This window comes from Myotis myotis, unplaced genomic scaffold (genome assembly GCF_014108235.1).
Source record: "Myotis myotis isolate mMyoMyo1 unplaced genomic scaffold, mMyoMyo1.p scaffold_m19_p_10, whole genome shotgun sequence".
NCBI lineage: Eukaryota > Metazoa > Chordata > Mammalia > Chiroptera > Vespertilionidae > Myotis > Myotis myotis.
The window spans coordinates 69,403,032-69,426,301 of NW_023416314.1; the positions used below are offsets into that span (position 1 = coordinate 69,403,032).

General features: G+C 38.7%; 1 long non-coding RNA gene across 1 annotated transcript in view; it reads right to left on the minus strand.

The window, feature by feature from the left end:
- Window positions 1-1,151: 1,151 nt before the first annotated feature.
- The window catches only part of LOC118664012, a 43,311-nt gene continuing 21,192 nt past the window's right edge, over window positions 1,152-23,270 (minus strand). The window contains exon 3 of the long non-coding RNA XR_004970249.1: window positions 1,152-2,259. This is a non-coding gene — a long non-coding RNA (uncharacterized LOC118664012). The remainder of the gene's footprint in view (window positions 2,260-23,270) is intronic.

A 23,270-nucleotide genomic window follows, 5' to 3' on the forward strand; every position in this document is an offset into this window, starting at 1 on the left:
ATTATTGCCCCCATTTCAGGGAGATTAAAAGCTCAGGCTCTGAAATGAAACTGATGAGAATTTGAATCCTGGTCTCCTTAATTTTCAAGATATAATCTTAAGCATGCTTCATTGCCTTTCTGAGCCCCAGTTTACCTATCTGTAAAGTGGGAATGTAATATGATGGTTGTGAGGTTTAAATGAATAAAAGTGCTGAGCCTGGCTGGCGTGGCTCAGTGGTTGAGAGTCAACCTATGAACCAGGGGTCACAGTTTGATTCTCGGTCAGGGCACATGCCAGGGTTGCAGGCTCGATCCCCAGTGTGAGCATGCAGGAGGCATCCAATCAGTGATTCTCTCTCATAGTTGATGTTTCTATCTCTCTCTCCCTCTTCCTTTTTCTCTAAAAACAATTTTTTAAAAGTGCTGATAGTAGTGGTTGGTACATAGTAAGTAGTCAAGAAATGTTGGTATTTAAATAGAAGGTAAATGAAGCTTGGAGACATTGAGACGTGTGCCCTTGATGTAACAAAAACCAGGACCCAGGTCAGCTGACTTCAGAGCCAGCGATGAAGCCCTCTCCCTCTGTTTGCAGCGCGGCTCTTTTAAAGTGTGACTCAGCATTGTTTCTGACTACCTTCTGCCTACATACTGATCAAACACAAAAGCGCTTTTTCCTCTTAACCAGTGGACTTCAAAACCCTTCCATAGATGCCTTCGTGAAAGTCAGTGGATGCCTGGGCCTTGTCCTGGTACAGCAAAATGCAACAAGAATAACTCATAAAAGTGTATCAGTGAGAAAAAATATGCCACAAAATGAGCTTCAGTAGTAGCTCAGTGCCCCAGCAGGAAGCTCTTCCAAGAAGCAAGCTTATGATAAGTGAGACTGAGGAAAGTCTCAACGTCTTTACATCAATGTATTTTTGTCTCTCTTTTTAAACAGACATTCTAGTACACATGATCTGGCTATTCTGCTGGTTTAAGAGGGAAAACGTGAGCCCTGGATGGTGCGGCTCGATTGGTTGAGCGGCATTGTCCTGTGCACCGAAAGGTTGCTGGTTCAATTCCTGGTCAGGGCACATGCTGGGGTTGCAGATCGATCCCCCGTAGGGGACATGCAGAAGGCAGCTTTCACATTGATGTTGCTCTCTCTTTCCCCCTTCCTTCCTCTCTCAAAAAATCAAATATTTTAAAAATATAAAATAAAAAGGGAAATACTTGGGTTTAATATACGGTAAATGTCCAGAACTTCCAAATATAGATACCAGTCCCCTTATATCATCATACATATTCTTTTCCATCTCTATTGAGAAAGCTTATAAATGAAACTCACTGGGTACTATGATTCTTTGAGTTTTCTAATGAGGCTCTCTCCCTTGAGTTCTAAGTGGGGTCATTCTCAAGAACAAAGTTCCTTGTTACTGCTTCACAACTCAGCTCCCTAGGTGCTTTCTGAGTCACTTCAGTTTAATTTATTTACCCTTTGGCTGACTGTCTTCAATGTGTATTTGAGCCCAACTGATGTTCAAGTATGTCATAATCACAGGCAATAAGATGGTGGTCCTCTGTTTTTAACCTTGGAGCCAATGACATTCCATCTCTGAACTTAATGTTCTAGGTTCTTGAGCCCTAAATTTCTGGCTACCTTCTAATCCTGTAATCCTCCGAAACTGATGGTGATGTTTCATAATTTCAAGTTCAGCATTTTCTTACATGGAACCTTGCCATTAGTTTGCCAGAGGAGAAATACTCTGTTTTGTTTCTGGGAGAACTAAAAGATGGAGAGAGAGATGGAGTATAAATGTAGACATAGAGACAAAATGTAACTCACTCTTCAGTGGGACGTTTTTTGAATTGGCTATTATTACTATGGTTGACTTTCAAAACAATAGCTCTCACATATTTAACCAAAAATGTATAGTGAAAAATGGCCCAACTTCTTTGTTCGGTGGAATGTCTGTCAGTTGGAAGATATCTTGAATATACACCGTGTAAAAAAATATTTCTTGGTTTTATAGGAGGCATAAGTTGTCAAGCACCAGCTGAAATTCTTCTTGAAATAAACAAAAAGCAGCACCAAGGTTTGAGATTCTTCTTCAACCAGCATAAGGAAAATTAAAAATTCTAACCGGGATCTCAGAAGATGACACATTTTTTTCATGTAGAGAAAAACAATGACCATAAATAAGTAAAATCAAAACTATCTTGATGTTATTAGTCTTAGAGGAAAATTCCCTGGAACTTAGGCATCTCTTTAGATTCTTTCTTCAGCAGGAGACTCCTTCCAAAAAGAAAAGAAAAATAACAATTATATAGAATAATTACAGGACTCTGGTTGACAAGCCCAAAGGGATACTAGTTTTCTGGCTTTAAAATGGGCCCAGGTAAATCTGTCCAAATTCAGGTCTTCCTAGTAAATAAGATGTTACCTTTCCAAATACAAACTCTACCTGTTTTGTTTCATAAACTGTCATGTCTAATATAATTTCTTTAGACATTACAAATAAAATATGATCTCCCTAGTACACGGTTCACTTCATGTAAAAAGGAGGTGATTCAGTAGTCAGGAACCTTGCAAAGAGCAGAGAGAATAGACAATGGCGCCTCCTGTCGGTGAGGACATGAGGTTTTTATACCAGAAAGATATCTGTGGAATGGACGCTTGAAGGTCCACGCCAGCTGCAAGGCATGGTTCCTGGCACTGCTTCCGACCCTATTCATTGCTGTCTTCCTGATGGGTGCTGGGTGACTCAGGGGCTTGGTTTTGGCACACACGGACTTTCTCCTCTGAATTTCAAACGCAGTTTGGTTCCACAGCCACTGAGCGGAGTGGTTCATGACTCAGGATACAACTGTTTGGTGGCCAAAGAGAAATGATGTTGCCATAATAATAGCCTGCAATCTGTTAGCTCCTTCCTTCCTGAAATCGTCAAGATCACTGGAAGAACCCATCTCGAGGAGATAGCAACTCTCAGGTGGAGAAGTGGAAATAAAATCCTAGAGAGACCCAGTGCCTCTAGTCCAGATCAGTATTCATACCCCACCTCCCAATCTCACCATCCCCCAAGTCAGAAGCAGAACTAGTCTGAAAGTCTCCTGGTGTGAATTACTGATAATTTAGGGAAGTGATTTTCCCTCTCCCCACTTCCTGTATCTCAAGGGAGATGGGTCATCCCAATCATCACCTGGTTTCTCAAACTGTCTAAATTAGGGACTGAAAATCTCCCTGAGTCACGCATCAAGTTTTGTCCATACTTGAAGGTCACTTGAATATTGAAAAGCTATATTGGCGATTGAAGTTGATGAAATGGAAGATGCTAAAAGAGTCCAGCGTGAAAAAACTGTGGAACAACAGCATGCCCATCTTTTCGATGGTCAAGCGTCCTCGACCAACACCAAACCCCAGTGAGGCTTTTATTGGTCACCGAAACTTAACAGGGGAATTTTTTTAGAGGACAGAGGAGTGAGGAAGAGACTAGAGGAGACACTAACCAAATCCTTCTCTGATATGAAGAAAGTGTAGAGGTTAAAAATGTAGCGGTTTGGATGCAGACTGCCTGGGATTAAATCCCAACTCCTACCTATGAACATCGCAACCATGGGCAAGTTATACCATCTCTTTATATCACAGTTTTCTAATCTGTAAAATGGGGATAAAACAGGCACATATCACAAAAGGTTGTTGTGAAGATTAAATAGTTAAAATATGTGAAACACAGAAAAATGCCTGACACGCGGTAGGCATTCAAACATGTAGCTAATATTGCAGAAAGAGTTAAATTTTTTGAGTTTTAAATTACTTTCATGCTGAGTATTATTTTTTAAAAAAAACTAAGATTTTGACCCTTTCAGTGTGTCTTCCTACTTTTATATTTGCATGGCTTCTCTTTTTCCTCTCCTAATACTCATTTGCTCTCACTCATACTCTTACACACAAATACATAAAAGCATACAACCATACATACAAAAAAGCATTAACCCAGAGCTTGCAAATAACACCTTGAATTCCACCTAGCATCTTGGCCATGCTCTTTGTCCATAAAAAATATATTTTGTTCACAAGCCTTTTCAGAGATATCCCATTTCTCAAAGGTAATACTATGGCCATTTTAAAATGGAGGTTTTTGAACAACTGAGAGTGAATCACTCAATTGTACTAGAGACCTACATTTTCAGCCATGATGGCATAATTAGTACCAAACTAGTCCTCCTGTTATAAACAAATATAAAACTGAAACAGAAGTTTTCAAACTTTAGACAACAATCAGAGAAGGAATGTGATCCTTGAGAAAAGTAAAATATTAGTACATGATGTCAGCCCAATAATCACCTTCAGCTTTCTGTAGAAACACCTTCTAGAGACTGTGATGCATAAAGGAGTAGCTTAAGCAAAGGGCAATGATCTCACTGAGCTGATGGGGTAAAGACTGAAGTTCAGCTTTGTGTATCAGGTACCAGAGAGAAAGAGGATGCACACACACACACACCACACACATACACACACCCCACACACAGAGAGCTCCAGAAACATGCATAAAAGTCTCTTTCAATATTTTACTGAACATTAAGTTGTACATGCAGAAGGAAGGACTCTGTGAGTCATGGCAGAGAATAATTACTGAGGAATTGTGAGCTGAACAAAGATTCCAAAGATTGCATAAGGCTTGGAGACATTGGATAACTGATCAGACAGATTCGAGAGACCTCACTGTACATACTGGGCATTCAATTAAAATGTCAGAAAGGCAAAGTCTTAGGAGTAGGGCTTTTCTAGCTCTACAGTAAGGGCTACTTTATACTTTACCTAAAAACTTTTAACATAAGCCTCAAGAAGATCAAGTTAGTCTGTGAGCAAACGTTGACAGAAAAGTGAAGACTCTTCAAAGGAAGGCAAATAAAGCACTTTTGCAACAATGTAAAATCCACAATATCCAGTAAAAACAGTGAAAAAAATTAATAGCTATGTAAAAAAAAAAATCCCAAACAAACAAACAAAAAACCCCCCCCAAAAATGTGATCTCTAACCAAGGGGAAAATATACTTAAAAGAAATGGACCCAGAGATAGCTCAGATGTTGGAATTAGTAGACAAAAACTTTAAAACATATCAAGAATTTAAAGCAAACTAGACATAGTAGATGAACAGATCAGGAATCTCAGTATAAAAACAGAAACTATAAAAAGAACCAAATAAAAATTCTAAAAGTAAAAGTTATTATATCTGAAATTAAAAATTTTTTTAATAGCAAATAGGACACTACAAAAGAAGAAATCAAAGAACTTCAAGTACGGGAAGTAAAAAAGACTAAAAAAATGAATAGATCCCAGATACAACAAAAATGGTCTAATACAGGTATAACTGGAGTCCCAGAAGGAGAGGAAAGAGAAATTGAGTCAGAAAAAGCATTTGAAGAGCCAGTGACCAACTTTCTCCCCACATTTGATGAACAATATCAACCCAGAGATAGCAGAAAGTTAACAAACCTCAAGAAGCAGATACAAACAAAACAACAGGAACATTATAAATGCAAAGTTTGTTGCTGAAACCAGTGATAAATATAGGAATCTCTAAAAAATAGCCAGACAATTATATACAGAGGAACAAAATTTTAAATATTGATTTTTCATCAGAAACAATGCACATCATAATTCAATGGAATGATATTTTTAAAGTGCTGAAATGTATAAAAGAAAAACTCACCAATTAAGAATTCAATGTCCAGTGAAAATCTCTGAAAAAACTAAAGGCAAAATAAAAACTATTTTCAGATAAACGAAAGCTGAGCTAATTTAGCAGACCTGAACTATAAGAAATGTTAAAGGAAGTCCTTCAGGCTGTGCTGGGAGCCGGTCCATACTTGCTGTTTCAAGGGACCTGGCATATATGGCATACTGTTCTTAATATGTTTGCTCACCTTCTTGACACTATGTGTTTTAACCAAGGTCTCTGAGAAAGGTTGTTTCCCCAGGTAGGGATTTTCCCCTGAAGTTAGGGAGGGAATAAAACCTCTTAACTAGTGCCAGGTGGGTAATTAATCACTTTAACTACGAACAATCATGCTTAAGCTACATAATCTTTACTCCCTGGAATGGAGATAAGAAACGCCCTAACCTTTGTAATAGAGATTGATAGGATTGAATCAACTGGTATAAATACAGATGTAATAAGACAGCAAGACACAGAACTTAGAATACGGAACCAAGAGAGACAGAACCTAGGCACAGAACCTACACAGAACGTTCTCTAGAGACAGAAGAACTTCGCTGGAGAGAACATGGCAAAAGATCCTGGACAGAAACTGGCCTCAGAACCTAGAGACAGAACATGGCAAAAGATCCTGGACTGAACCTGACTACAGAAATTGGCAATAGAACCTGACTAGAACCTGGTGACTGAACCTGGCTGGAGAACCTGGACAGAACCTGGCTGGAGAACCTAGCAAGAGAACATGGACACAGAACCTGGCTGGAGATCCTAACCAGAACTTCGCTGGAGATCCGAACCAGAACTTCGCTGGAGATCCTGGCTAGAGATCCTGGCTAGGCTGCTGATCAACTGAACTCCGTCTCCATGTCATTCCTTCTTCGCCGACTCCATCCACACCTTTGGGGACCCCTGGACCCGCTGGGGTTGGACCCCAGCATATGGCGCCCGAACAGGGACCCTTAGATGTAACAAGACAGCGAGAGACAGAACTTAGAACACAGAGCCTACACACAGAACTTAGAAGACAGAACCTACACAGAACCTACAGACAGAAGAACTTCACTGGAGAGAACATGGCAAAAGATCCTGGACTGAACCTGACTACAGAAATTGGCAAAAGAACCTGACTAGAACCTGGTGACTGAACCTGGCTGGAGAACCTGGACAGAACCTGGCTGGAGAACCTAGCGAGGGAACATGGCTACAGAACCTGGCTGGAGAACCTGGAGAACCTAGCAAGAGAACATGGACACAGAACTTGGCTGGAGATCCTAAGCAGAACCTCTTTGGAGTTCCAGACCAGAACTTGGCTGGAGATCCTGGCTGGAGATCCTGGCTAGGCTGCTGATCAACTGAACACTGTCTCCGTGTCCTTCCTTCTTCGCCGACTCTGTCTACACCTTTGGGAACCCCTGGACCTGCTGGGGTTGGACCCCGGCAAGGCTGAAGGAAAATTACATACACAAAGGCACAAAGAGCATCATATATGTATGTGGGTAAATATAAGAATATTTGTTTCCTAATTTCATAATTCCTTAAAAGTAATTGTGTAAAAGTATGGTTTATAATATATGCAGAAATAAAATACATAATAATGTCACATTGTAAAATTCTTAGAATATACATGAAATGGCATCATAATTCATGGGAGGCTATGGTAAGTTAAGAATGCAAATAATTCCTAGACAAACTAGAAAAAAATGAAAATCAAAGAGATGTAGTTCTCACAGAGGAGATAAAACAGTAATAAATAAATTTTATATCTTTTTTTATTGATTTTTTTTCAGAGAGGAAGGGAGAGAAATAGAGAGTGAGAAACATCGATGAGAGAGAAACATCGATCAGCCGCCTCCTGCACATCTCCTACTGGGGATGTGCCCGCAACCTAGGTACATGCCCTTGACTGGAATCGAACCCGGGGCCTTTTAGTCCGCAGGCCGATGCTCTATTCACTGAGCCAAACCTGCTCCGGCGGAGTTTTTTTTAATATATATATATATATTTTAATAAATTTTAAATTATTATAAAAGAAGGCAGAAAATAGGAACAAAGACTGAGGGACATATCGAAAACAAGTAGAAAGATGGTAGACTTAAACTCAACAATTATGTTAAATGTAAATTGATTAAAAACGCCAATAAAAAGGCAGTTATTGTCATACTGGAATGAAAGCAAGCCCTAAATATATGCTAAAGAGTTGCACTTTAAAAATAAACAAAAGATTCATTAAAAGAAAAAAGAATGGGAAAAGACTAAAGCAGAGACACTAACCACAAAGCTAAAGAGATATTACAATTTGATGATATTAATATCTGACAATATGAACAGAGATAAAAAAGAATATTTCATAATAAGTTTAAGTCATTGAGAAGAAATAATGATCCTAAATGAGTATGCATCTAATAACAGTGCCTCAAAATACATAAAACACAAACAGAACTAAAGGGAGAAATAGACAGATCCATAATTATTGTTAGATTTGAACTCTATCTCAATAATTGATAGAGCAAGTAGATGGAAAATTAGTGAGATAAGACTTGAACAATAGTATAAACCAATTGAATCTAGTTAACACTATTGAACACTAGATCCAAGAACTTCAGAATACATTTTTTTCAAGTGCTCAGGGAATGCTCAGTAAGAGCACATATGGGGTCATCAGACAAGTTTCAATAATTCTCAAAGGGTTAAAATCATATACGGTATGTTATCTGACCACAAAAAAATTAAATTATAAATTATCAGCAAAAAGAGACCGAAAATATCCCTAAACGCGTCCAGTTTGAAATGAATTACAGTTTCTTAAAAATTCACATATGAAAAGGCACATTTAAAAATCACATGAAGGCTTAAACTCAACAAGCTAAAGCAGTGCTGAGAGGGAAGTTTAGAGCTTTACCTATGAATATTAGAAGAGAGAAAAAATTTAAAATAAATGATTTGAGAAGCTAGAAAAAGAAGAGGAAATTAAAGCCAAAATATATGGGAATAAAAATAATATTAATTAATAAAATAGAAAAGAAAATCATTGGTTCTTTGAGAAAGATTAATAAAATGAATATATTCTTTGGGTAGAATGATCAAGAAAAATACAAATTAACAACACAAAGAACGAAAGAGGGGCATCACTACAGATCTTTCAGACATTAAAAGGATAATAAAAGCCGAAACCTGTTTGGCTCAGTGGATAGAGTGTTGGCCTGCGGACTGAAAGGTCCCAGGTTCGATTCCGGTCAAGGGCATGTACCTGGGCTGCGGGCACATCCCCAGTAGGAGATGTGCAGGAGGCAGCTGATCGATGTTTCTCTCTCATCGATGTTTCTAACTCTCTATCTCTCTCCCTTCCTCTCTGTAAAAAATCAATAAAATATATTTTTTTTTTAAAAAAAGGATAATAAAAGATTATTATGAACAACTTTATGCAATGAATTTGAAATTTTAGTTGAAATAGAATTTGTGTCCTAGATAGTTAGAAGAAGAAATTGAAAATCCAAATAACCCTATAATCTCTACCTATGTGGGAAGAATTAAAAACTCGCCGAGACCGGTTTGGCTCGGTGGATAGAGCGTCGGCCTGAGGACTGAAGTGTCCCGGGTTCAATTCCGGTCAAGGGCATGTACCTTGGTTGCGGGCACATCCCCAGTGGGGAGTGTGCAGGAGGCAGCTGATGGGTGTTTCTCTCATCGATGTTTCTAACTCTCTCTCTCCTTTCCTCTCCGTAAAAAATCAATAAAATATATTTAAAAAAAAAAAAAAAAGAAAACTCTTCCCCAAAGAAAACTCCAGGCTGAGATCGTTTCACTGGTGAATTCTATCCATTATTTTAAAAATGTAATAATACCAATCTTATATAAATTCTTTCAGAAAACAGAGGAAGAGGGACTATTTCCCAATTAACTTTATGAAGCTAGCATAACCCTGATAATAGCCAAGGACATTATAAGAAAAGAAAATTATAATAACTCTCTTGAACATAGACAAAACCATTTAACAAAATATTAGCAAACTAAAATCAACAATAAATAAAAAATGTATTAGGACCAAATACAGCTTATTCCTGGAATGTAATTTTGGTCTTATATTTGAAAATCAATGTAATTCCTTACATTTACAAAATAAAGGAAAACAGCATGATCATTTCAATATATGCAGAAAAAGAACTTAACAAAATGCAATGATCATAAGAATAAAAAAACAACAACCAGTTTTAGTAAACTAGGAATGAAGGGACTTCCTTAACCTGATTAATAGCATTTATGGGTAACTTACAACTAATCTCCCACACTGTGCTAAGTTTTAGGGCCAGGCAAGAATGTCTGTTTTTACCATTTCTCAACATTGTACTGAATGTCCTAGTCAGGGCAATAAAGAAAAAAAATAAAAGAATCAAAAGCCACAAAGTTTAAGGGGAAAAAAAGAAGCAAACTTTTTATTTATGGATGACATCAGTACTAGAAACAAGGTCCAGACCCAGTCATATTATTCACCATGTCGTCGGTCACCAAACCACATAACCATGTGGACAACTGCCAGGGAATCCCTCAAATATTGTGAGCCTGACGTTTCCAGATTTAGGCCAAAGCCAGGGCAAAGGACATTACTATTAAAGAATTGTTTTCGCAGTGAGAACCCTAGGCTAGAAACACCCTATTGCTGGATTTCCATAAGAAACTCTGTGATGCCCTGGCCAGCTTGGCTCGGTGGATAGAGCGTCGGCCTGCAGACTGAAGGGTCCCAGGTTCGATTCCAGCCGAGGGCACATGCCTGGGTTGCAGGCTCGATCCCCAGTGGAGGGTGTGCAGTAGGCAGCCGATCAATGATTCTCTCTCATCATTGATGTTTCTCTCTCTCTTTCCTTCTCCCTTCCTCTCTGAAATCAATAAAGAAATATATTTTAAAAAAAAGAAACTCTGTGACTTTGGTCAGTCACTTCACCTCATCTTTGCCTCTATCATTTCATCTGTAAAATGGGAAAGTTAATAATTTTTGATCTATGATTCCAATTTTGGTCCTGAATAGGCAGATACTTGTTCTTAGGATTCTAGCCCTAGACAAAATTTGGGCAGCAAGAGTAATGCTCCATCATTCCCAGGTTGCTGAGGGCACAGAAACCCTAGACTCCTTGAGCTGCATCTCAAAAATATATCAAATATATATATATATATATATATATATATATATATATGCTTCCCACCATTGCCCACTGTCATCTCTCATTTGTTATTGCCTTTTAATTGGTCTCCCTGTTTACATTTTTGCTTTTCTTCAATCTGTCCTCCACCATCAGTCAGATATATTTTTTAATGATTTTTTAACCATTCAATTATAGTTGATATGCACTATTATATTAGTTTCATGTGTACAACACCGTAGTTAGACATTTATATGACTTATGAAGTGACCACCCCAATAAGTCTAGTACCTGACACCATACATAGTTATTACAAAATTATTAACTATATTCCCGATATTTTACATCCCCATGACTATTCTGTCAGCACCAATCTGTACTTTATTTCTTGGTCAGGTTTATTGAGATTAAGGTCAATGAATTCTAAATCATTGATTTATGAACCATGAAAGCAAACTGTGAAGCTTCAAAATTTAAGAATTTGAGGAGTAATTAAAAGATGGCCTAAACCACAAACTTGTTGACTCAACTTTGTTACCAAATGCTATTTCTTTTTGATGCACCACCTTGATATGAATATACGTAGTGCTACAAAATTTATTTGAAGAATGACAAGCATCATCTTTTGAATATCATGTAGGATGAGCCCTAATGAGACTATGGTGTAAATCCTAATGTGGTTGCAGAAAGAGTACATATTGATTCAATGCAAAATACAACACTGCCTCCAACTTTACTCTCCCTTCGATGCCACTTTTTAATAGCTATTTTATTTATTTTTCTTTTTTATTACATTTATTGGGGTGACGTCGGTTAATAAAATTATGTATAGGTTTCAGGTGTACAATTCTATAATACATCATCTGTATATTGTATTACATGTTCCTTATCCTAAGTCAAGTCTCCTTCCATCACCATTTACCCACCCTTTACCCTCTCCCACCTCCTCCGACAGCCCTTTATCTCTGGCAATCACCATATTGTTGTCAGTGTCTGAGGTTTTTTTTCTTAATCCCTTCACCTTTTTCACCATCTACCTAACCCTACTTACATAGCCAAAGGGATATTTTTAAGACTATATCAGAGCATATTATTCTTCTGCTTAAAACCCTCAATGGCTTGCTCATTGCTCTTGGAATTAAACCCAAATACTCCACTGAAGCTAATAAGGCCAAAAATGTGGCTCTTCACCCAGGTTTCAAAGAGAATGGTCTCGACCACCCTATCTAAAGTAGACTCATACTTTGCCCTGCTTAACTCTCTTTCACTTTAGCCATTTTCCTTTTCTTCATTCCCCAATGCAATCAGTAATTTTCCTATTTATACATTATCTACTTCCTTCGCTAGACTTTATCTCTTTTGTTCACAGCTGCTTCCCTTTGTCTGGAGCAGTGTCTGGCATATATTAGATGCTCAATGTACCTTTTTGAATGAACGGACAAGCTCCATTTTATCAGACTATATATATAGTACTTGAGTTGCCACTGAACTAGCCTGCCTCTCGTTAACCAAAATCAAACCCAGACTTTTCTCAGTCTACCTCTTAAAGCAAGTAAATGAAATTGTACTAAGCACAACATATTTATTAACTATCACCTAAGCACTTGCTATGTGGATGCAAAAAATAAGACAAGATTCCTATGCAGTAGGATTTATAATATAACGATGAAGACAGACCAATAATAATTGTTATTGTTACAATATTACAACATTCTAATAATTATTAGAATAATAGTTACAATTTTAATACCTAAAATTTCATGAATACATCCAGATTTCAAGGTACTTTCCTATGAACTATATAAGTTGATACCAAAAAAGTGGCTCTCTTTTCCTGTCATTATTTTGAACCAGAAAGGCGTCAAAGAAAAGATAAAGGTACCTTGACATAGTGGAAGGAACATGGGATTTGGAGTTCCCTAGAAGACTATACTCATCACTTTAAAATATAATAATAATGATTTTAATAAAAGTAACTTTTTATTAAGAACCTACTATGAGTCCAAGCAGGACTAAGTTATGCCATACAATTAACTTAGAGTCAGTATATAATGGGGGACCTTGAGAAAATAACCCAGCTCCTTTCGATCTCTCATCCCTAAAATGCTAAAAATTTACAAGGTTGTTGACTGAGTTGGAAATAATTTGTAATGGGTAGTTAGTTGGTAAATGGGAGGAACTGAAAATATGAATTACTGTTTTTATAATTACCCCAAATCAGAAACCTTAGAGCTGTTTTTTTTAAAAAATATATTTTATTGATTTTTTACAGAGAGGAAGGGAGAGAGATAGAGAGTTAGAAACATCGATGAGAGAGAAACATGGATCAGCTGCCTCCTGCACACTCCCCCCTGGGCACGTGCCCACAACCAAGGTACATGCCCTTGACCAGAATCGAACCTGGGACCCTTGAGTCCGCAGGCTGATGCTCTATCCACTGAGCTAAACCACTCAGGGCCTTAGAGTTGTTTTGATCACTGGAGAGAACTGTTTCCTTGCTGGACCAGAATCAGTGAGGCTCCATCACCAATGTGGGAGTCTGCAGTCCCAGAGGATTAACACAAAACAAAATAAAACTATTGGCAATTCTGTTAACCATACATTTTTCACAGTAAATTCGTAATTCTAGTATTTTAGTCACATGTTTGAACAAATGAATGTTGCTGAGCTGCCACAAAACTGGCCCTAAGCAAGAACTCATCCTCCAATGTGGAGCTGGGGGAAGGGAGGGCCTCATTAAAGGAGTGCCATTTGAGTTGGCCTGGAAGGATGGATAAAATTTGCCTGTGGGGTAATGAAATTATCCCTATGGGAGGACTAATTCAAAAGCACAGGATAACATGAAATATTTGGGATCCCATCTACATATAAAGTAGATTTACTTTTCTGGCACTGTTTGTTGCTGTTGCTCTCTTTTAAAAAAAAATGATATTAAAATAATTTGCATTCCTTAAGCAAGTCAATCAAAGATATCAAAGGCTTTTCTAGAGGTATTTTGTGTCAGGAAGAAGACAGGCTAAATATCATTGGCTGACATATTATAGATCAAATAGGCACATAGATAACAGAAAATCAAATATACTGGGTTTTAGGAAGGACCAAATTTCAAACCCTTGGAACACTGGACTTCCCTAATGAATTTCCAAGAAAATGTGCTCATTGTCTGCCAAGTGGCACTCTCCAACGTGCAAAAATGATGCCCACAGGAGGAAAAACACCATGTTCTTCTAGAAGACCTTATATATTCTCAGGTATCATTTATCAGTGAGCAATTAAGAGTCGGTGCACACATCAGTGTATCCACACAGGTCCATGTACACGTTCCACTGATAGACTTAGCAATGAGGGAAAACACCACTTTTGGTAGCAGCAATTTAAAGATGCCCAAGAACAAAATTTCCCAAAGATCTGCCCTGCTGCTCATGGCCCACCAAAAGCATCTTGTAATGTCTTGTTTCCTGGAGAGGAATTCCTCTGTGATAAGCCCCTACCATATACTAGTCATATATATGTAACCATGACAATGAGTTAAGCATTGTCATCTCCATTTCACATATGAGGAAACTGAGGTACAGGCCACTCAGCTAGTAAGTGTCAGAATTTCAACCCACGTCTCTGACTCCATTAGGCTTCCCTCCTAAGTACCCTGTACCTTCTAATACTTCCTAAGACTCCTACTGAGCAAGTTGCCTGAAACAAATAATTGATGAACTTATACTATGTGGACCCCTGTCTGCTTACCACTTGCCTTTAATAACAATAATCATTAACCACCAATAATGTGCCAGGCATTATGTCGGATGCAGGAGTAGATGCATCGATGTACATGAGTTTAGAGATCTCATCATGTAGCAGGAACTCGGTTTTAGCTGGTTCTCTGTGGTGCCAAATTATTTTTTTTATTATTTTTTTAAATTTCTTTATTGATTAATGTATTACATATGCATCCTTATCCCCACATTACCCCTCCCCAGCCCCCCCCCCCCCACTCATGCCCTCACCCCCCTGTTTTCTGTGTTTATTGGTTAGGCCTATATGCATGCATATAAGTCCTTTGGTTGATCTCTCCCCCTTACCAAATTATTTCTTTTAATCCCTTTATATCTGAATCAACCTACCCAAATAATAAGGGAGCAATCCAAGTAGCTAAAAGTAGCTAAAAGAGAAAAATACATTGAGAAAGGGAAAGAGGAAAACCACATTTTAAAAAAGTTTTTATATGTTTATATTGATTTCAGAGAGGAAGGAAGAAAGAGAGACATAGAAACATCAATGATGAGAATCATTGATTGGCTGCCTCCTGCACGCCTCCTACTGGGGATCAAGCCTGCAAAGGGGGCATGTGCCCTGACTGAGAATTGAACCATGACCTCCTGGTTCATAGGTTGATGCTCAACCACTGAGCAACACCAGCTGGGCAGGAAATATGACCCTCTTTCTATCCCTTGCTACCAGCCTTTCAGTAAGAAGCAAATAAAAATGTGCAAATATAGAGAAACCAAGATGGCAGCATAGGTAAACACTGGAAATTGCTGCCTTGCATAACCACTTCAAAAATACAACTAAAAGCCCTGGCCGGTTTGGCTCAGTGGATAGAGTGTCTGCCTGTGGACTGAAGGGCCCCAGGTTCGATTCCGGTCAAGGGCATGTACCTTGGTTGTGGGCACATCCCCAGTAGGGGGTGTGCAGGAGGCAGCTGATGGATGTTTCTCTCTCATTAATGTTTCTAACTCTCTATCCCTCTCCTTTCCTCTCTGTAAGAAATCAATCAAGTTGTATTTAAAAAAATACAACTAAAAGACAAAACGGACATCATCCAGAACCACAAGAAGGCTAGATGAGTGGAAATTCTACAACTAGAAGGAAAGAGAAAAGCACACTGAGACTCAGAGGAGGTGCAGAAGTAAAGTGCAGAGGTACGGAGGCACTGAGGACGCGGCGCACATGGAAAGGGTTGGCAGCTGAGGACATGGTTCTCTTTTTCAATCAGGAGGGAGTCTCAAGCTCCTGACTGCTCTGAACTCCAGTTCCAGGCGAGTCTCTGGGGACCCAGACTCATACAGGAGAAACTGGACTGTCTAGCATCGGTCGAACTCGAGGGCGGCTTTCTCTCAGAGGTACTTGCAGTGATTACTGGGACACTGAGAAGTGAGGCCTCTTAGGGTAGGACTGAGGAGCAGCCATAGCTGCTTGCTCCGCCCTGTTGATCCCCAGAGACCCCGCCCCACCCAAGCTGTGCGCAGAGGATTTGGCATATAAAGGGCCTGGCCCTTTGCAATCTGAAAATTACCTAACAAACTGCAGCTGGGTCAGAGAAACTCAGAACTTCCAAGAGAAGGCCCAAGGCCCCACAGCAGCTTGCATTGCTTCACAGCTGGGCTCCTGCTGGATAGCCTCAGGCAGAGGCTAAATTAGCACCTCCTTAGAGATCCAAGAGCCAGTGTACCCAGTGGTCAGATTGGGACCATCCAGATTACAACTCCTCAGATCCATAAGGGACACACTCAGAGGGCAGACTCAGTGAGCACCAAAGCCCCACTGAAGCAAGTCTTGCCCCAGAAGGGCATCTCCAGCACAGAAGTTCTCCCACTGCAGACAAGGTTGATTCTCACAGCCAATTGGCCTGGAGGTCAATTCCTCCCAGTGATACCTACAACAATGAAGGCTTAACTACAACAAGACTGTGCACAAAGCCCACAAAGGGGTGCACCAAGAGTGTCTACCTCAGGTAATTGGAAAGGCTGAGCCACTGGGCCCTATAGGACACATAGCACAGAAAGCCACTCTATCAACACAGGAAGCATAAAAAATGTGGAGACAAAGAAACAGGTCACAAATGACAGAAATGGAGGAAAGCAAACTACTGGATATAGAGTTCAAAACCACACTTTTAAGGTTTTTCAAGAATTCTCTAGAAACCGCCGATAAACTTAGTGAGACCCTCAAGAAATCTAGTGAGACCCTCGAGGTTATGAAAAAGGACCAACTAGAAACTAAGCATGCCCTGACTGAAATAAAGAATATTATACAGAGTTCCAACAGTAGACTAGAAGATCGCAAGAATCAAGTCGAAGATTTGAAATACGAAGAAACAAAAAACACCCAACTAGAAAAACAAAAAGAAAAAAGAGTCCAAAAATATGAAGATAGTGTAAGGAGCCTCTGGGACAACTTCAAGCGTACCAACATCCGAATTATGGGGGTGCCAGAAGAAGAGAGAGAGCAGGATATTTAAAACCTATTTGAAGAAATAATGACAGAAAACTTCCCCTACCTGGTGAAAGAAATAGACTTACAAGTACAGGAAGTGCAGAGAACCCCAAACAAAAGGAATCCAAAGAGGACCACACCAAGACACATCATAATTAAAATGCCAAGAGCAAAAGACAAAAAGAGAATCTTAAAAGCAGCAAGAGAAAAACAGTCAGTTACCTACAAGGGAGTACCCATACGACTGTCAGCTGATTTCTCAACAGAAACTATGTAGGCCAGAAGGGAGTGGCAAGAAATATTCAAAGTGATGAATACCAAGAACCTAGAACCTAGATTACTTTACCCAGCAAAGCTATCATTCAGAACTGAAGGTCAGATAAAGAGCTTCACAGATAAGGAAAAGCTAAAGGAGTTCATCACCACCAAACCAGGATTATATGAAATGCTGAAAGGTATCCTTTAAGAAGAGGAAGAATAAGAAAAAGGTACAGATACAAATTATGAACAACAAATACACATCTATCAACAAGTGAATCTAAAAATCAAGTGAATAAATAATCTGATGAACAGAATAAACTGGTGATTATAATAGAATCAGGGGCATAGACAGGGAGTGGACTGACTATTCTTGGTAGGGAAAGGAGTGTGGGGGGTGTGGGAAGAGACTGGACAAAAATCGTACACCTATGGATGAGGACAGTGGGGGGGGGGAGGTAAGGACAAGGGGGCAGGGACTGGATGGAGGGGAGCTATGGGGGGGGGGAGAGGAACAACTGTAATAATCTGAACAATAAAAATTTAATTTAAAAAAATGTGCAAATATAGGTAATGGATTTAAACTTTCCAGATAATCCCTGTCCTGAGTCTATCTAAGAGTTGCTAATAAGGACCATATCAAAATCTTGATGATGGAAGTCATATAGTACAACCCTCTCATTTTACAAATAGGGAAATAGTTCCAGAGAGAGAAAGTGACTTGCTTAAACTGTCAGGGCTGGTTAGTGGCAGATCTAGGATTAGAATCCACGCCTCCTTGACAAGTTGGGGGCTGTCTTCACTGATCAGGGGTACCGGGGTAAGAAATTAGATATATACTGAATTATATCATCATGGTTTAACATGTGTAAAGGATTTCACTGTTCTAAAAAGGTGCAGTACATACATTATCTCTACTATTCTGATATTCTAAACCTCAGAGGGCCCCATGAGGCAGTAAGGGGAAATATTACTATTTTTATTTTACTTATGAGGAAAAGTGAGACACAGAGGAGTCACCAGGTTTTCCCACGATCACACAGCATAGGGAGACAGAGCAGAAATTCAAGTTTTTAACTCCAATCCACTACTCTCAAAACTCTTACACACTGAGTTAGGGGGGGTGGGGGTAGACAAAGAAATGAAATAAAACACAAAAACCAGCTCTTTGAGAACTAGCAGAATGACCTTACAGGCCCGGCTTCATTTGGAAATGAGGTGTTCCTCAGTAGAGGCACTTTCTCAGGTAACTGAAGCAGACCAGTGAGAGTCTCACCCCCTTGTTTTAACTCTCATTTCAACTGCTTTGAATGCCAGGCCTCCCAAAGTGCTTCACTATGTGGAACAGCTTCTCTGAAAAGCAATATGGCAATAATTTAGTCTCAGAAATTACTCGGGATCTTCACAAAGTCTGAGCTACAAATATTTTCATTGCTGCATTAGCTACCATAGCCAAAACACATTTTTTAAGTTGAAAATTTTCCAACAATAAGGGACTGGTCTAATGTATCGTGAGGCATGCATGTATTATAGTTCTACTCAGCCACTTAAAATTATGTTGTAGTGAATAGATATTACATGAAAAACTCCTCTCAATATGCTAAGTGAAAAAATGCATATTTGAGCATATTTTTGGAAAACAAACAAACTATACGCAGATGCACACACTATGGTGCTATCTCTGAGTGATAAGATTATTTTTTTCTTATTTTTGATTAAGTGTACTTTCTATTTTTTTCCCAATGAAATACCATTGTTTTTTAAATTAAGAAAATGTTATTTTTACTTTTTAAAAATGCATATGTCATGCAACTCAATAGCAAAAATACCCAAACAATTAAAAAATGGGCAGAGAATTTGACATTTTTCCAAAGAAGACATACGGATGGCCAACAGGTACATAAAAAGGTGCTCAACATCACTAATCATCAGGGGAATGCAAATCAAAGCCACAGTGAGCTATCACCTCACACCTGTTAGAATGGCTATTATGAAAAAGACACACACACACACACACAAATAACAAGTGTTTTCAAGAATGTGGAGGGAAAAAAAAATTCTTGTGCACTGTTGGTGGAATTGTAAATTGGTACAACCACTATGGAAAACAGTATGGAGGATCCTCAAAAAGTAGAACTGCCGTATGACTCAGCAATTCCACTTCTGGGTATTTATCTGAAGGAAATGAAAACGCTAATATAAAAAAACCCTGCACTCCTATGTTCATTGCAGCATTATTTACAATAGCCAAGATAATGGGAGCAACCTCAGTACCCATTGCTAGATGACTGGATAAAGAAGATGTGGTATACATATACATTGGAATATTATTTGGCCATAAACAAGAAATAAATCCTGTCATTGCAACAACATGGATGGACCTTGAGAGCATTATGCTAAGTGAAAGAAGTCAGAAAGAGAAAGATATACTGTATGATCTCACTTATTCGTGGCATCTAAAACACACAAACACCCACCTCAGAAATAGAGGTGAGTGGGCAAAATGGGTGAAGTTGGTTAAAAGTACAAACTTCCAGTTATAAAACAAGTCCTGGGGATGTACAGGATGGTGGCTATAGTTAATAATAGTGTATTGGGCCATAACCGGTTTGGCTCAGCGGATAGAGCGTCGGCCTGTGGACTGAAGGGTCCCAGGTTCGATTCCGGTCAAGGGCATGTACCTTGGTTGTGGGCACATCCCCAGTGGGGGGTGTGCAGGAGGCAGCTGATCAATGTTTCTCTCTTATCAATGTTTCTGACTCTCTATCCCTCTCCCTTCCTCTCTGTAAAAGTCAATAAAATATATTAAAAAAAAATAGTGTATTGGAAGTTGTTAGGAGAGTAGATCTTAAAAGTTCTCATCACACTCAAAAAGTGTAACTATGTGTAATGATGAAGGTTACTGTGGTAATCATTTCACAATATATACATCTATCAAATCATGTTGTACACCTGAAACTAATATATTGTAAGTCAATCATATTGCAATTTAAAAAAAAAAAAAGAAATATTGATGAGCTAAAAAAAATGTGCATACGTTCCTCTCATCTTCAGAGGACCAACACTTTACCTTTCTGAAGGCCTAGTCATTAGCAAGAGTCTGTTACTGCTAAACCTGAGCTGCCAATGACAATGGTGTGAATGCTTTTCAAAACAAAAACACCGGAGGCCTGTTATTCATTCATTTGTTTATTTATTAAACAAAAATGTACAAAGTACTATTATGTGCCAGGCACTGCTGCAGGCACTGAGGATACAGTAGTGTGTGTTGGGGTGGGGAGGATGGGGAGAACCTAAACCCCTGCTCTCAGGGAGCTTACTATCTTCCTCATGTTATTATCTCCCAAGACCACCCTGGGAACATCCGACCAAATTAACCAGTTGTGCAAAAGGACCAGATTTGTGTGTACACATTATTGGTGCAATGGATTCATGCTATACCTTGATTCTAAAGCAGCGGTTCTCAACCTGTGGGTCGCGACCCCTTTGGGGGTCGAACGACCCTTTCACAGGGGTCGCCTAAGACCATCGGAAAACACATATATAATGACATATTGTTTTTGTGATTAATCACTATGCTTTCATTATGTTCAATTTGTAACAATGAAAATACATCCTGCATATCAAATATTTACATTACGACTCATAACAGTAGCAACATTACAGTTATGAAGTAGCAACGAAAATAATTTTATGGTTGAGGTCACCACAACATGAGGAACTGTATTAAAGGGTCGCGGCATTAAGAAGGTTGAGAACCATTGTTCTAAAGGGTTCTTGTGTTTTTAAAGACATTAACTCCCACCCAAGATGTTACCTCACAAAAATGGAAATGGGGCCCTAGCTGGAAGGCAACCATGAACTTTGTATTTATACATGCTTTTATATTGAATTGGTTACAATGAACGTGTATTAATTTTGTGACTAAATATAATTCCATCAAAGTTTTTAAAATGTGCTATCAGCTCCTCAATACAGGGGTTACCAAAAGTGGGTTTATAGTTGTGAGTACAATAAATACAGAGTTTATTCTTGTATTATTGTCCATACGAACAACTGTAAACCTACTTTTGCCCACCCCAATATTCCTGAGAGACTGAAACAAGACAGACAGAAGTGAAGCCCAGAGAAAGACCCGGGGCTAGAGGAAGAGCCTCACAGCAATCCCTTCCCCAGTACTTAATGAAATAACAACATAGCTCTCTAGTATCTACAAGGACAGGGGCAAAGCCAATACTATAAGTAAAGGCTCAGAAAGTCCTGGCTAAAAAAAAAAATACATCAAATTGGGAGTGGAGTTGGACCACAAAATGGCGAGTCTCCCAACTGCATCCTGACTTCTCAAACGTTCCAGTGATCAGTCCAGCCAGTCATGAGAATTCTCACTTAAAATTCCAAACCTGGAGAGAAGCAAACTGAGGCTATCCTAGTGTTTTTCTTCTTCACTGGGAAGCAGTGGAAGCAGCTGCAAACAGCTGTCTGAGAGCAGCAGAGGAAGTAGACAGGAGGCTGCCTCTGGCAAAGGGGAGCTCCAGAGCTAGGTCGTGAGTGGACAGAGAGAGGGTACCTAGCCATCCACAGGGGATCCACTCCCCAAACCAGATGGTGTGAACTCTGGTACAGGACAACTAACAAAACGATGGGGGAGCAGAGCCTAAGCCAGGGTTCTCAACCTTCTGGCCCTTTAAATACAGTTCCTCATGTTGTGACCCAACCATAAAATTATTTTCGTTGCTACTTCATAACTGTAATGTTGCTACTATTATAAACCGTAATGTAAATATCTGATATGCAGGATGGTCTTAGGCGACCCCTGTGAAAGGGTCATTTGACCGCCAAAGGGGTCACGACCCACAGGTTGAGAACCACTGGCTTAAGCTTATCTAACAAAGTCTGCCTCCAGGGAGTCCTCCCTGCCTCTTTGTTCTCAGGCTATAGAAAAATCTGCATGGCTCTTAAAGGGTAGGACCCTAAGGAAAAACAAATGATACTGTGAGATGATAGTCAAGACATCACTAACACTATAAGAATAAATAGATAGAAAATATAATGTGGATATATATGTGCAAGATAAAAAGAAATAATATACAGTATAAAATAAGTATATAAAACTAATATAATGTTATATGTCAATTATATCTCAATTTAAAAAAAGAAATGGAATGGCACCAATGCAAGTATATATGAGACACACACATACATGCACACACACACACAGCATGCAAAAGACACACAGATAGCCAGCCAAGAAAATATAGCACAAGAACGAGAAGAAAAATCCTTCATCTGTGCATTTAAATTAAAATTAATTAAAAACATGGGTTCATAAGAGATGGAAAAAGAAATAGCAGATCTAAGGAAACAATGGATACCAAAACAATAGCATTAAAAACACACACAGATAAATAAAAATACAAAAGAACAGAATATACACAGCTAAAAATAAACTATGCTTACAGAATAAAGGATTCAAATAATCAAAGTTACCCATACTGAAAAGACAAGGCATGTCAGGGAGAGCAAGCATATCACAGAGAAGCCAATAGACATGGAGGATAAAATAATAATAATAATAATAATAATAATAATAATGCAAATTCATCAGATAAAACAGGAAAAAGTATGGAAAGACCTAACACAAGAAAATTTCCCTAAAAAAATAGCAACCTTTAAAATACGGCTTGTTATGTGTCAGACACTGTTCTACACACTTTACATATGTTATATCCAGTTATCTCAATGATTCTATGAGGTAGATATAATTATTTACATTTCACAGGTAAATAAACTGAGGTATAAGGAGATTAAACAACTTGATAAGGTCTTACAGCTAATAATATTAAGCCAGGTAGAACTACATCTGAAAAGCACATGCTGGGTTCTAGAAAAATTGAATGTAAAACTCACAATGCAAAAACATAACATCAAGGATTTTAAAAAACAACTTTTAAAACATTCAGTCAGAAAATGTAAATCACCTACAATG